Source organism: Parasteatoda tepidariorum, chromosome 3, assembly GCF_043381705.1.
Source record: "Parasteatoda tepidariorum isolate YZ-2023 chromosome 3, CAS_Ptep_4.0, whole genome shotgun sequence".
NCBI lineage: Eukaryota > Metazoa > Arthropoda > Arachnida > Araneae > Theridiidae > Parasteatoda > Parasteatoda tepidariorum.
In genome coordinates, this window is record NC_092206.1 from 80923324 (window position 1) to 80940240 (window position 16917).

The 16917-nt window shown below is 29.5% G+C and overlaps 1 protein-coding gene across 1 annotated transcript in view; it reads right to left on the bottom strand.

Annotated features, from left to right (window-relative positions):
- LOC107450174 (cytochrome P450 4C1) overlaps nucleotides 1-16408 on the bottom strand; it is a 64111-nt gene extending 47703 nt beyond the window's left edge. The window contains exon 1 of the mRNA XM_071178891.1: nucleotides 16325-16408. The gene's annotated coding sequence lies outside the window, so the exon portion shown is untranslated. The remainder of the gene's footprint in view (nucleotides 1-16324) is intronic.
- Nucleotides 16409-16917: the final 509 nt, after the last annotated feature.

A 16917-nucleotide genomic window follows, 5' to 3' on the forward strand; every position in this document is an offset into this window, starting at 1 on the left:
GGATCCTACCATGTGACATTCTGGCCACGGCCAATAAAAATGATCTGACAACTATGAAAAAACTGTGTTAGACCATTCTGTTTTTATGTTATATAGATATATTCATATTACCAATCAAAATATAGCTTAACGAAACTATAGTTTTAAACATAATTTTAAAAGTTTTTTTTGCATTCAAATAAATGCGTGCATCAATTAAAATTTGCTACATGAAATAAAGGTGTTTTAAGAAACATTTTATAAGTATAAAAAACGTAAAAACCTATTAAAAACCGGAATAATTGTTATTTTAACGAATCAGTTATTTATCAAATAGAATTTTGTTGAAATATCAGTGAGCAAAGACCTATGCATTTAGAAAACTTATTACATTTATTTCAACATTTTAAAATTAGTTTTGTTATACGTATCAAATAAATTGGTTGCTCGTTACGAAATAAACATGAAACCTTAATATTTTTCTTAACTGGTCAACTCACAAATGGGTTTAGGCTAGCTTTTGGCTTCGATTTCTTTGAATGCCAATACGATTAGAATATCTTTTAAATAATTCATTAATATATTAGTTTTAAAATATGGTTTAGAATATGTTTCAAAAAACTCATTAGACAAGGTTGATTTATTTCCCTGGCTGTACTTCATACAAAATAGACAAGTGGTCTGGTTATAAAGGTTTTGCTCCCTATTTATTAAATAATAATTATCCAAATATATATATTAAATAATTTCCGTAGTATATGTGCGCCTATGACACTTATTTAAAAGGAAAATTTTTCAACTTTAAATATCAGCTGCTCGTTTATTAATTAACATTTCTATCTGTGGTTCTTGAACCATTAAGGCTACACTTCACAAAACTATTTTAGATGGGAAATTTCGTAACTCATAATATCAGATGTTACTCATATTAATTAGCATATTTTCCGTGGATATCTATATCATGGAATTTGCACCTTTTATAAGAAACCTGGATAAAAATAATTCTGCTCGTGATCATTTCTTAACTTCATTTATCTCATACAAAAAAATTTTAAACCATTAAAAAATTATCAGACTGTCACGTTCTAAGATGCAATCTTAACCTTTGAAGGTCTATCCTTAAAATTCGAATGTCTACCCTTAAGCAGACTAATTAATTACATTCTCACCTTGTGGCGTCAAATGAACAACACTTCCAGCATCTTCCGAGAGAAAGAACGAGAGTTTAGTTTCTGCTGTTAAAAACAACTTGTTAAAAATTTAGTTATTGTGCTATTAGAGACTTATCAATCTTTATAAAATGAAATAATGAGAATATGGAGATTTATGTCTAAAATAATAAGAATAATTATGCTTATAAATTTAAAAATTAATCTTTTCGCATTAAATCAATTTAAATCAACGCTACGCAATCATACACAAAACTAAAAGTCATATTTGATACAAATAAAGAGGCTAAGACAGTATTAATATTTTATTACTATCATTGTTTCTCAATCTCTCTGCTTAGTTCACATTATTGTATTAAGCAAAACATGCTTTATGAAACTCAACACAACGAAATAAAAATAAACTACAATCAGTATCATTTTGGTACCAAAAAATGATGCTATAGTTCATGGCTGATTCAAGATTGTCAAAATTTACCACAATCAATATCTTCCATTAATTTTGCACTTTGCATTATTACTTATTTGTTATTTCAGTTACCATTGATTCGATTATATTCATATAAACACGTCTCAAAGCATATCTGTAAGCAAAAATAAGCACGTAATCTCAGAACTACAAGTGCCAATTACATCCTACTCTGATTTTTCTTTATACTTACTAGATACATAGAAGATCAGTAATTATTTACATTTTTCTGTAAATCTCAATGTGAAAACCTCGTTCTTATCAAGCAAAGCTGTAAAGTAGCAAACATTATTGATTTTCTCATTTACAAGTTTCAGTTGTATCTGAGCAAAGCTATTTTATGAAATGAGAAATTTGAGTTAAAACATAAATTTTGCTCGTTTAAAATTTTTTTAGTGTCCTTCAATTTAGTTTTAACAAACATGAAACATACACTATATATACATTTATTTCTATAAATTAGAGATGTAATTAAAGCCCATTTGTGCAGCCTTATTAAAATACTAGAGACAGTTTGAAGCAAATATTTTTATATTCAGAATTAATTATTCTCATGTATTCAATAAATTCATAGGCACCATACCATTAGTAATGTCCTTAAACTCCAGTTTTTCAACTCTGGGCTGCTAATGATGTATCTTAATATTGCCGAGTACACAAATACCTATGAAATGACAGATCATTTTTTTTCACATTGCAGCAACCCAAACATGCTGGTAGTGTTTTCATGTAAGTGTAGGAAGGGTAGCATTATCATGTAAAATAGGTCAATGATCTGCAAGCATTTCATTTCCTGTTTTGTTATAAAACTTTTTTTTAAGTATTAAAAAAATATTTATCAATTAGCCTCTAGAGGAAAATAATTAATAATGCATAGTATATTTCAACAATATCATACAACCACACTATCAAACATTTTGCATTTCAATAACATAATAGCCATCATATTAATACACACATTAATTTTCAATTTTTAAATCGCAGCTAATGATAAAACTTAAAAATTCTAATTGCTCAAGTCTTTACTAAAAAGCATGCTCATCGAATCTTAAGTAATTTTTCTATCTTCCGTAATCATTTTTACATAGACATTTAATTATAAATAAATAGACAAAATGCAAATATAACTCATTACATGCAAAAAGGGAGAAAATATTTTACTTTGAAACACATCAAAATTTGTTTTTAGTTTTAATAAAATTGGTCGAAGGGATAATACGCGAGTATTCTTATAATTCTCATAATCTAAACATTATATTGATTGTATATTTGATGTGAATTATTTCTAACACCAACATAACAGATGAAAGGATATAACCAAAAATTAATAAAATGAAAACACCAGAAACATCATACAAATGCAATGGATTGACAGTATTTGCTGTAAGGTAGGAGTTTTTCATTGCAGCAATAGATTCTTTCAGTTGAACATCCTTGAAACATTTCTGGTACAATCCTGCATTCCACGCACGTGAAACGAAACTATTTATTCTTTTCTCCAAACAAAAGTTTCTACGAAAATAAAAAGAGATAGGACTGAATGAAACTTTGTCATCGGATATGAAAAAAAAATTCGGATTCATACCGAACTTCAACCTTAAAAATGAATCAAAATGAAGAACTGCACCCCCTTTGACTAAATCTTCGTTAAAATCAATATTCTTTTGATAATCATAAAAATAATTTTTATCTTCAATATGTTTAATTAATTCTCTCAGTTTGTTATTATTGGAATGTTTAAATGAATTTACAGGTCCCCTAAAATAAATCATATAGCATTTGTGAGTACCAGCAATAACGGCATTGGAAAGTTCTTCATAATTTTGCACTGGAGGATTTTCTAAGGGATTTACCATAAAGGAGAAGAAAACTGCGGAATAACTGAATGAAATTATCATAGTGAAGAACAACCAAAACAAGAAATATAATCTGCTTTTTATGGATTCGATTGGAAACCGTAATCCTTGCTTCAAGACTATACTAGACATATAAAACAGAAGATCCAAATAAGATAATTTATTGTTTATTATTTTAATGCCAACTTTTGGCAATAAAACAAAAACAATAAGAAATCCTAACCATGTGTTGAGAGTGAAGGGATGGAGGAACCCAAATATAGTGAATATGGGTACAGAATTTCTCACTGCAAATGTGTAATAGTCGATGCTGTAAGGTGCGCTTAAACCACCCTGAACAAATCGATTGTAGGTCATTTTGTGGAATGTAGCAATGTCTGCTGCTCCACTATCAACAATTTCTGTTTCTGTTTGAAGTTCTATCGAATCATAGTAGTATCTAAACTTCGCGTTTACACCTAAGAAATCAAGCAATAGCTGAAGGAATTTTCCATCAACTCCACTAAGTTCATGACGTCCATCGGACGAAGTAGTCAAATTCAAGATGTCTTGCACTTTACTTATCAAAATTGTTAATTCTTTAATGTCACACATCACTTTTTTCGTATTGTCTTTTTCTTCTATTCGTGAACTAATCAGATACCTCATCAGTTTTTATAAGCAAAACTATTTGATCTTTATTGACATATGCGTTGTTATTCTCGTACCAATTGTCTTTTTACTTTTTCAAACTCATCGAAATTAGTTAGCGAAACTGCTGGAACTTTAATATCATGCATTATTATATGAATTTATATTCTATTTCACAAACTCCTTGAGTGTATTTATAAAGAAATTTTCGATCTTTAAAGCTTCACATCCCTTTCGTGCTACTTTTCTATTTCATTTGTGAAGTAGTTATCTACAAGTATATCATCAGTTCTTATTAGCAAATCTATTCGAGTTTTATTGTCTGGCATTACTCATCTTCTGTTAAATATTTTATTCTGTTATATAATTTATCAACTTAAAATAATTCAATTGTATCATACTTCATCTTACTCTCTTCCTGAGCCTATATTCTGCAACATCTTTGAAACTAAATATTTGCTTTTCTGTACTATTTACCAAAGATTTTTGTCACTTTAATTCAAAAGTTCCAGTCCAAAAGTCAATCAGCTTAATCCAAAAGTCAAACACGGTAATGTTTTAAAGCATATCAAACACGCAGCATCTCACAGTTTTTTTCGCAATAAACAATAAAACGAATTCATTATTTAAGTAAATTGCGTGAAATCAATCCACTCAATTCCTAGTAAAAAACGATATCGAGATTTTGAATGTGAAAACTTAGTAGTGTCACGAAAGAATATTTAATGCTTTCCGAGATTCATTATTAACTTTGATATGCGTGACTGCCTCCATTGATTTCTTTGGATTAGTTAAAAATTTGTTAAAAATTTGGTTATTGTGCTTTTAGAGACTTATCAATCATTATAAAATGAAATGATGAGAATATGGAGATTTATGTCTAAAATAATAAGGATAATTATGCTTATAAATTTAAAAATTAATCTTTTTGCATTAAATCAATTTAAATCAACGCTACGCAATCATACACAAAACTATAAGTTATATTTGATACAAATAAAGAGGCTAAGACAGTATTAATATTTTATTACCATCATTATTTTTCAACCTCTCTGCTTAATTCACATTATTGTATTAAGCAAAACATGCTTTATCAAACTCAACACAACGAAATAAAAATAAACTTCAATCAGTATCATTTTGGTACCAAAAAATGATACTATAGTTCATGGCTGATTCAAGATTGTCAAAATTTACCACAATCAATATCTTCCATTAATTTTGCACTTTGCATTATAACTTTTTTGTTATTTCAGTTACCATTGATTCGATTATATTCATATAAACACGTCTCAAAGCATAACTGCAAGCAAAAATAAGCACGTAATCTCCGAACTACAAGTACCAATTGCATCCCACTCTGATTTTTGTCTATACTTACTTGATATAAACATCAAGGATAAGTAATCATTTAAATTTTTCCGTAAATCTCAGTGAAACTTTGTTCTTATCAAACAAAGCTGTAAACTAGCAAACATTATTGGTTTTCTCATTTACAAGTTTCAGTTATATCTGAGCAAAGCGAATTTATGAAATGAAAAATTTGAGTTAAAACATAAAAAATATTTTTTCTCACTTAAAATTTCTTTGATGTCTTTTATTTTAGCTTTAACAAACGTGTCATTTACAGTGTCAATATTTTCATAAATTAGAGATGTTACTAAAACTCACTTGTGCTGTCTTATTAAAATACTAAAGACGGTTTGAAACGAATATTTTTATATTCAGAATTAATTATTCTAATGTATTCATTAAATTCACAGACAGAATACCATTTGTAATGTCCTTAAACTCCAGTTTTCCAACTCTAGGCTGCTAATGATGTATCTTAATATTGCCTAGTGCATAAGTACCTATGAAATGACAGAACCTAGACAATACCTATAATTTTTTTTTCACATGGCAACACCCCAAACACACAGGTAGGGTTTTCATGTAAAATACGTCAATAATCTGCAAACATTTAATTTCCTTTTTTATAAAAAATAATTTTTTTTAATGTTGAAAAATTATTTATCAGTTGACCTTTAGATGAAAATAATTAATAATGCAAAATATATTTCAGCAATATCATGCCACAACATTGTCTAAAATTTTGCATTTCAATAACATAATAGATTCATATTAATACACATGTTAACATGTTAATTTTCAATTTGTAAATCGCAGCGAGTGATAAAACTTAAAAATTCTAATTGCAGAAGTCTTTACTAAAAAGCGTGTACATCGAATCTTAAATCATTTTACTATCTTCCACAATTATTTTTGCATAGTCATTAATTATAAATAAAGAGACAAAATGAAAATATAACTTACTACATGCAAAAAAGAAGAAAATATTTTACTTTGAAACACATCAAAATTTGTTTTCAACTTTATCAAAATTGGTCGAAGGGATAATAAGCGAATATTAAAAGCTTACAATTCTAAAAATCTATACTTTATATTAATTGTATATTTGTTGTGAATTATTTCTAACACCAACACAACAGATGACAGGATGTAACCGAAAATTAGAAAAATGAAAACACCAGAAACATCATACAAATGCAATGGATTGACAGTATTTGCTGTAAAGTATGAGTTTTTCATTGCAGCGATTGAATCTTTCATTTGGACATCTTTGAAACATTTTTGGTATAATCCTGAATTCCACGCACGTGAAACGAAGCTATTTATTCTTTTCTTTAAACAAAAATTTTTTCGAAAATAAAAAGAGATAGGACTGAATGAAACTTTGTCATCGGATATGAAAAAAAAATTCGGATTTATACCGAACTTCAACCTTAAAAATGAATCAAAATGTAGAACTGCACCCCCTTTAACTAAATCTTCGTTAAAATCAATATTCTTTTGATAATCATAAAAATAATTTTTATCTTCAATATGCTTAATTAATTCTCTCAGTTTGATATTATTGGAATGTTTAAATGAATTAACAGGTTCCCTGAAATAAATCATGTAGCATTTGTGAGTACCAGCAATAAGGGCATTGGAAAGTTCTTCATAATTTTGCACTGGAGGATTTTCTATGGGATTTACCATAAAGGAGAAGAAGACTGCGGAATGACTGAAGGATATTATCATGGAAAAGAACAACCAAAACAAGAAATATAATCTGCTTTTTAAGGAGTCGATTGGAAACCATAATCCTTGCTTCAAGACAATACCAGACAAATAAAAGAGCAGATCCAAGTAAGATAACTTATTGTTTATTACTTTAGTGCCAATTTTCGGAATTAAAATAAAAACAATAAGAAATCCTAACCATGTGTAGAGAGTGAAAGGATAGAGAAACCCAAATCTAGTGGATATGGGTACAGAATTTCTTACTACAAATGTGTAATAGTCGATGCTGTAAGGTGCGCTTAAATCACCCTGAACAAATCGGTTGTAGGTCATTTTGTGGAATGCAACAATGTCTGCTGCTCCACTGTCAATTATTTCTGTTTGAGTTTGAAGTTCTATCGAATCATAGTAGTATCTAAACTTCGCGTTTACACCTAAGAAATCAAGCAATAGCTGAAGGAACTTTCCTTCCACTCCACTAAGTTCATGACGTCCATCTGACGAAGTAGTCAAATTCAAGATGTCTTGCACTTTACTTATCAAAATTGTTAATTCTTTAATGTCACACATTACTTCTCTCGTGTTGTCTTCTTCTTCTAGTCGTGAACTAATCAGGTAACTCATCAGTTTTTATAAGCAAAACTATCTGATCTTTAATGACATATGCATTGTTATTCACGTGCCAATTGTCTTAATACTTTTTCAAGCTCATCGAATTTAATTAACAAAACTGTTGGAACTTTAATATCATGCATACTTTCTTGAATTTATATACTATTTCACAAACTCATCAAGCGTATTTCTTGAAGTTGTTCGATGTTTAGAGCTACACATCTCTTTCGTGCTAGTTTTGTTTTTCATTTGTGAACTAATTATGTATATCATCTGTTTTTATTAGCAAATCTATTCGAGTTTTATTGTCTGGCATTACTCATCTTCTGCTAAATATTTTATTCTGTTATATGACGTATCAACTTAAAATAATACAATTGTATCATACTTCATCTTACTCTCTTCCTGAGCTGATATTCTGTTATATCTTTGAAACTAAATATTTGCTTTTCTGTACTATTTACCAAAGTTTTTTGTCACTTTATCTCGACAGTCCCTGTCCCGTTTTTTGCAAATATTAGGCTTTTTGCTGGCATTATATTGAAGGAAAACAACAAAATTAAAAAGAGTCTACTTAATATTTCGAACTACTTTTCACTTAAAATGTCATAATTTTACTGTTTTAGAGCATATCAAACAAACAGCATCTCACTGGATTTTTTTCGTAATAAACAACGAAACAAATTTATTTTTTAAGTTAATTAAGTCAAATCAATCTATTCAATTCCAAGTAAAAAAACGATATCGAGATTTTAAATCTGAAAACTAATAATGTCACGAAAGAATATTTAATGTTTTCCGAGATTCATTGTTAACTTGGATATGCGTGACTGCCTCATTTGATCCCTTTAGAAAATGTATCGGAGAAAGTCGGAAAATACTGGGTAGGTTTGAGCTAAACTTTTTGAAATATCTGATTTAACCAATATATTCATTCCTTAACTTTATACAATGTATCATTCTCAAAACGTTAAAGGTGTACTGTATTTTACAATAAATCATTTTTTTCTAGATAAAATCAAAGCACACAGATTCAACCCACTAAGGGAGTAATATTGGGTACGCTTGTTAACAATATGGGGAGTGGGAAATTTATAAATGCTAGAATTTCCGTGAAAAAGAAGCAGGAATTTCTATAAGGCAGTTTAAGTAAAATTACGCATGAAATTTACAGATGTTGTAGTTTAGGCCATACACAAGAGAGGAGGAGAAAGAGATGGGGAATTTTCTGGTTGTCTGACACGGCTGAGGGGTCCAGCCTAAATTCGAAAAATTCGAAAAATAGCATTTGTCAATGTTTTTTCAAAAGAAAAGGTCATTTATTTTCTTTATAGCTACAAATAAAATCCAGTTTAGTAGAGTCTCTTTTGAAAAAAAGTACAATATTTGAAAGGGTTATATATAAAGCCTTCTGTGCCTTAATGATAGTATCAGCAATGAACTGTGAGCTAGGGCCCGAGAAACCTTCGTTCAATCTTGAATGTAGCTATATTCTTCCTCTATTGAACTGCAGATTACATGGACCCATCGTAAACTCACATCAAGTGGAAAGGGTGCGGGATCGGTCAGCTAATTTACAATCCAGCTGGCTTTAACAATTTGTTTACTTTTGCTGGACATATTTCACTTAGCTGTTGTTGGTTGCAATTTTAATGCAAGCGCTTTTTATTCTTTTAAAAAATGTTCCCCAAACTAAAGAGATCAAGAACCAAATTGCTTTTTTTAATTCAGGAAAATGCGAAACAGAATTGCTGGTCAGTAAAAGCCACTAGATTGTAAAATCACGATTGGGTAGAAACCAATTTTACCCCACTGGCAGAGGTTATGGAAACGAAATAATACAATGCTAATTATCGAGCTAAATCCTTATTGTTTCTTAGGGTATGAATCGTTACTAAACTTATAATATGCTGCAAGTTAGGTCACGCAGTGGACTGATCGTTAATACACGGTTCCCAGCAGATCACAGAAGTCAAGCATCACTGGCTGCGGTCAGTGTGTGGGTAGGTGACCACATGGATCAGTCTGCGTAGGGACCGGGGGTGTGCGGTATTGGTCCTAGATAAACTGTACAACCGTAAAGTGTTTGACTTCGCGTGCAGGTTTTCAGGATACCGAAGCGGGGGTGCCATCCCCTCTGCAGAGGATCAAAATTTTGATGGCATGCTTTCGGATCGTCCTCAGTGATGTTTAACGAACCGTCGTCAATAGCCCATTGTGCAGCTCTAGTGTGACGTAAATGAACAACAACAACAGCTGCAAATTAGTATTTATAACTGTAATGAGCAATAAATAAGGATAGTTAAGAAAAGAGAATATTAGAGAGTTGACATAGTAAAACAAACTTATCTACTCAGACGCCATGATTTAATCAACAACATGCTTACATGGTAGATCCTTCTTTTTGTGTAGTAAAGTGTAATTCAGAGTTTGTCACTAAAAATAAAATCATTAAAACCTCGCTTTTACTCCACTCTCCTCTACTTAAATTAATGGTTTTCATGGAATACATGCATTGCTAATAACAACATGAACATGATATACAACACTATATGGAAAAAGCTTTCGAAATTTCACTAATCTGAACAATTGAATACCATCAGGTGCCGGTTTGACTATCAAATTTTGAGAGATTTACTGTATGTGCTACCAAAAAGTATATTTCTCTCAATACTTTTTCCAGGAGTTCCCTTGTCTTCTTGATTGGGTTAAAAAATACAAGGCTTAGGAGTTGAACATTGGTAGTCGCAAACTTAAAATTGTATCGACCGTTCTACGAAGGTAATAAAGTAATTAATTTAGCATCTATTAATTTTGATGTGAAAACTTGAAGTATTGATTTTAATTTTGAAGAAAATTCTAAAACTGTATTTTAGCAGCGTGATGACGGAACAACTTTTGTTTTACTTCGTGAAAAAAATTTGTTTATTTTGTAATTTACAATCAATTTTATTCGGCAATGTTAAAACATAAAATGCGTCTAATTGTCAAATAAATTTTCTTTTAGATCTAATGCATGTGTAATTGAAAACAGTTAAATACTTTACTTCAATAGAAGCTATCTTCAAATAACGTCCTGATGGCATTTATTGCGAAATTTTTTGAAAAAAGCTTAGGCTTGGAAGAAACAGTGCCTTTTCAAATCAGCGCAAGTTTTCTTTCGTGATTAAAATGTGTTAGTAATGTAACAAGCCAAAAATTAATAGTTACGTTATTGAATTATGTAGCATACGTTGGAACGGAATTGGATAACAAAATTTCATAATTTTAATATTAATTATTGGGATTTATTATATTATTACGGTTGGAGTCATAAATGTTGCAACGAACTTATCAGTAAAAGTCCAAATTTTCTCTAGATATTAAACAGAATGAAAAAAAACTTTATTTATCATAAAAGCAGAATTTAAAATGATATACCGTCATGTGGGGCTACTTTGTGCAGCGGAGGCTACTTTGTGCAAATTCGAATTTGGCACTTTTCAAGTGCTGCTATTCTGTATTATGTTTTTTTCACGTTAAAAATGGTTGGAATTTGAAGATAGAAGTCTCCTCTATTACTACAAACACTTTTTCGAATTTTAAGACAATCTCAGAGAGCGTTTTGCTTATCCAATGTCAACAACTTTCCGAGAACGTCGGACGTCGAAAAGTGTGCGTAGAAACTTTAGCTGTGAAATGCAAAGACATTGATAAAACAATTGTCGTAAGTCCAAAATTTTTTATTTATATATTAATAAACAATTATATCATGTTAGCGTTAAAGAAATTTGAAAATTAATAACAAATAAACGGAAAACGAAAAAAAAATGCACTGTGGGGCAACTTTGCAAAGTTTCATTCGTTTTTTTTTTTTTCGACAGAAAAATTGTCGGACGTAATAAAAAAATACCTGGAACGATAAAATACCGTGATTACACTCTAGAAAAGCTGCAACAATGTTTGCAAGCAGTTGCTGGTGGGATGTCGATTGCAGAAGCTTCTCGGAAGTACAAAATCCACAGAAATACTATCTCTAATAAAATTCACAAGAAACACGTGAAACGTGCTGGTAAACTATTATTTTTCTTCATCAAAGATTTTTCTAATGAATTAATCAAGCGATTTAACACATAAAAATATATTTTATAGGACATCCGGAGATTTTGACAGAAACTGAAGAGCAAGTTCCGTCATGTTCATTCAAGCATGTTATGTTCAAATTTATCAATATTATAAATGTTAATGAATACGTAATAATTATTATTTTTGAAATTTCATCTATTTCAATGTTCAAAAATGTATATGGTTACCTTTTGTTTAAACTCAAATGTTTTGAAATAAACATTCTTTTTGAGAAAAAATTCTTTGTAAAAAATGGTTTTTTAACTCTGAAAATTATTTTCAAACTAATATCTTTACATATATTGATGTTTTTGTTATTAAAAATGTCAACAATTAACTTTTTTAACAATTTTATATCAATATTTTACTAAAACCATGATTATTAAAGTGAATTCCTATCGCTGCACGAAGTAGCCCCACTTAGGGGCTACTTTGAGCAAGGTATGTTTTGACTTATTATTTGTAAATATTGCATGCAAATAATGCCAATATTGATCAAATTCACTCGTCTGAGTCCAGTTATGAATATAATATCGATAAATTTTACTAAAGTTTGAATTAATATAATTTTTTTACATGTCAAAGTTCAAAAACTGCGAAATCCTACACAAAGTAGCCCCACATGACCGTAGTAATTCTTAAACCAATTCTTCAAAAATTTTTAACAATACTTTGCAAACATTTGAAAATATTCCAAGAAATAAATGTGCCAGAGTTTATTTTATCAACATGTCAAATGTCCAATGTAAATTTTTGGATAAGTTTATAAAGATGATACATTTTTAATGGTTTATCCCATTACATATCGATCATTTAGTTGCTTTTATATCCCTCCATATTTGTTTCCGTGTTTTTCTTCTCTCTACTAAACTCTTCAATATGCATTTTTAAATAAGTTTGTAAAAATAAAACGTGTTTAATTGTTTATATCATTTCATACCGATCACTTAGTTGCTTTTATTTGTTTCCATATTTTTATCGTGAATAATTGTAAATAGATTTAAATCAAATATTTACTCTGAAAATGCAAATCTATGATAAATAACTTTGATCATCATCTTGCATTTTACATAATATAAATTTCATTCATTTTTTACTTGTTAAGAAATATTTCTATTACCGCCATAATAAGTAAAAAGATGTAATATAACCAGAAAATAACATAATATTAAGCAATAGAGGTTATAAATTGCATCGTCTTATATATCTGATCAGAATTAATTTTATTCACCTACTAAAGAAAAAAATAAAATGTATCCAGAAAATAATAAGTTAATCTACAACATAAATTTCATTGTTTTGTACATATGTTCAGAATTATTTCTGTTATAAGTACGAGAAAAGATATTGAATATTATCCTGAAGATAATAAAATATAATGGACAATATAAATTTCATTACTTTGCATGTTTGTTCAGAATTACTTTTATTCATTTACGCAAAAAAAATTTATGTATCCAGAAAATAATAAACTATAAATTAGTCTACAATATAAATTTCATTTCTTCACATTTCTCTTCTGAATTATTTCTATTAACAGTGAAAAAAAACATATAGAATATAATCCAGAAAATAATTAAATATTATAGACAATATAAATGTCATTACTTTGCATATTTGCTCAGAATTTTTTCCATCACTAACACGATGAAAGACAGAAAATATCCAAAAATTAATAAAATAAAAACACCAGAAATATCATGCAAATGCAATGGTTTAGGAGAATTTGTATTGATATATGAGTTTTTCAATGCAGAGGCAATATATTTCATTTGAACCTCTTTAATACATTTCTGGTATAATCCAAAATACCAAGCTCGTGAAATGAAAATATTTATTCTTTTCTTTAAACAAAAATTTTTTCGAAAATAAATGGCGACCAGGGAAAATGAAATTTTATCATCTGATATGAAAAGCATTGGATTTGGACCATACTTTATCCTCAATATAAACTCTGAACGAATCACTGCATCACCTTCAACTAAAGCATCATGAAAATCTTTATGCCTCTTATAATCAAAAAAATAACTATTGTCTTCCATTTGCTTAATTAGTCTTTTAACGTAGGCGCTCTTGGAAAATTTTAGCGAATCTATGCTTGCCTTTATAGGAAGCATGTAACATTTACAAGTCCCAGCATAGACTGCATTGGAGAGCTCATCGAAATTTCGCACTGGAGGATTTTTTAATGGATTCACCATAAAGGAGAAAAAAACTGCTGAATAACAAAAGGAAATTATCATGGTGAAAAACAGCCAAAACAAAAATAATAATCTGAACTTTAAGGATTCTAGAGGAAATTCTAACGGTTGCTTCAAGACGCAGCTACTCATACGAAAAAGTAGATCCAAATAAGATAACTTACAGTACATTATTTTGATGCCGAGTATTGGAATGAATATAAAGACTACGAGGAATCCCACCCATGTATCTAAAGTAAAAGGTTGAAAAAATGCAAATCTTGTAGAAATGGGAACAGAATTTCTAACTACAAATGCATAATAGTTGAATAAGTATGGGGCACTAGAAAGACCTTGATCAAAGCGATAGTATATCATCTTATAGGTCATGGCTATGTCTGCCTCTCCGGCATCAACAATTTCCTTAGGTTCTCGAAATCCTTCGAAATCTCTAAAATATTTAAACTTCGCATTCACACCCAAGAAGTCTAGCAATAGTTGCAAGAATTTTCCTTCAACTCCATCAAGTTCATAGCGTCTATCCGAGAAAGTTGTCAGATTCATGACATCATCAATTTCATATATCGAGACTGTTAAATCTTTAACGTCGCACATAACTTCTCGATTATTTTCTACAAACTCATCAGCTTTGAGTCACAGAATTCTTAAACTTTTAATGTTAAATACTTCTGCATTTTTATCATGAACATAACTGGTAGATCTTCTTAGATGAACTTTAATAAGTTTCTTAACTTTGATTTACGAAACAGTAAAATTTAAAGCGACATATTGCTTTTTCCGCACCTACATTTTTTTCTATTTTCACAAGCTCATTAACTTTCATTAATAAGTAAGATTTGAAAAGCAAGATTTATAAGCAAGTCGTAGATTAATGTTTGTCAGAAAATAGTCATTTCATTGTTTTGCCCTCCACTTTACTTAAAGTATATTCATTTTACATTTTTCTAGGAAATCAAATGCAACTACAATTGCTTAGAAACGAATTTGAAAGTAAATGAACTATTTAAGCAAAACATGTGAAAAAGTTATTGTAAGTAACGACTCTAAAATCACGAAATATTTTCTTTAATTTCTCTTTTTTTGTGATTTTTTTTTATTTCGCAGAACTCAAGAGTCTCATACGTGAGAAAATAATCATTAAAAAATATTAGCTGAATAATGTAACAAAGTTTATAAACAAACATTTTAGTTTATAGACATATTATATGAATAATATACTTGAAATCATTAAAACCCATAAATTCCCGAATGAATAAATATCTTTGAGTGAGTATAGTAATGCTTCCCAGCAAAATAAAAAGGAAATAAAAAAAGCGATGAAAATAAAATTGAACAACAGCTATAAAATAAAACGTTTCTCAATTAATTCGAAAATTGATTTTATAACAATCATTTTAGTTTTCAATTGTATACGCTATTTACACAATTGCTTTATCGCTTTTCACAAACATTTGACATGATGGCAGAATTATAATAAAGCACGCAATTTTTTTCTTTCACCTTTTTTTATTAAAGTAAAGTTGCATAATTTTATGAAAATGAAACGTAAGTATTTGGGCATGTAAGGAATTATAAAGGAAAAGGCTTAAAAAAATATAGTCAAAACTACCCGAATTTGGTGAATTTTACTGTATTTTTCGTTTTAGGGGAACACCAAAAAGCGCTGTAACTTTTACTGAAACGTTTTAATAATGACTTCTGGAAAAGTTAACTGTAAGAGTTTAAATAAAGTAAGTTTATTAAGGTTTAAAGGAATTAAAAATTGAAAATAATCAAAATATGAAATTAAAACAATTAATCAAAGTTAAGATTAAAAATAAGGTTAATGCTAAATGACCTAATGAAAGAATAATGCCTAAAACACTAACCAGAGACAATTGACTCACAGCTACGGATTTAATAAATACAATAAAAAAATGTGTATGTGGCAAGGCAAACCCACAAGAATGCATAGCAAATTAAAATAAAATAGTACTTAAATGAATATGGCAAGGTAAAAAATTATACATTAAATCTCGTTAAATAAAAGACCAAATAGTGGTGGTTCAGCATTGTTGAACTCCGAAATAACCCAATAGGTCCATTGGGTCAAAAATTTAGAAAAATAAGCAGATAAACAAAAACCATTAATATAAATGATAAGGAGAATTGCATATGGAAATATTTAAAAGAAAACACATTCTTGTGAGATTGATAATCATCTGTGCTAACTAAAAAAAAACAATGACTACTCACCCCAACATGGCGTTGAGAGAACTAAATTGTAAGGTGATAATATGAAGATACATGAGGCTGGTCACTCGTAAAAATAAATCTGTTTATTATTTTGAATCGGTGTTATACATCGACACAAACACTATAAGATAGCCTTCGTAAACTCACAATCACAAACAAAAAATCATATTTTTCACAAAGTATTTCCAACATTTTTTTACATCACCAGATCAAAATCTTGTCATTCAAAAAATTCAATCACATATTCAGATAAAAGCCAATCTCCTTTTTTCTTTTTTTTCGTCATGCATCACCTTATGTAAGCTCGGGGGTCACCCTTGAAAAGCCAATGAGGGAAACGAGGGGTAGGACAACTTAATAGTAGACCAATGAAAAAAATTAAGGGTTGTTCAAAATTCAACCTCTCCCGATAGAAGGAGCAAGTAAAGGACAACACGTGGTCGAAGGGGGTCGCGACCGCGAGGTCAAAAGGCTAAAGGTTAAAATTAACGAATACCGTCCGGTTCGCAATTAAAAGTACACATGCTGTGTGAGAAAAAGAAAAATTGTCACGAGGTGAAGGGGACAAGACATAAAAAAAACTTATATATCTA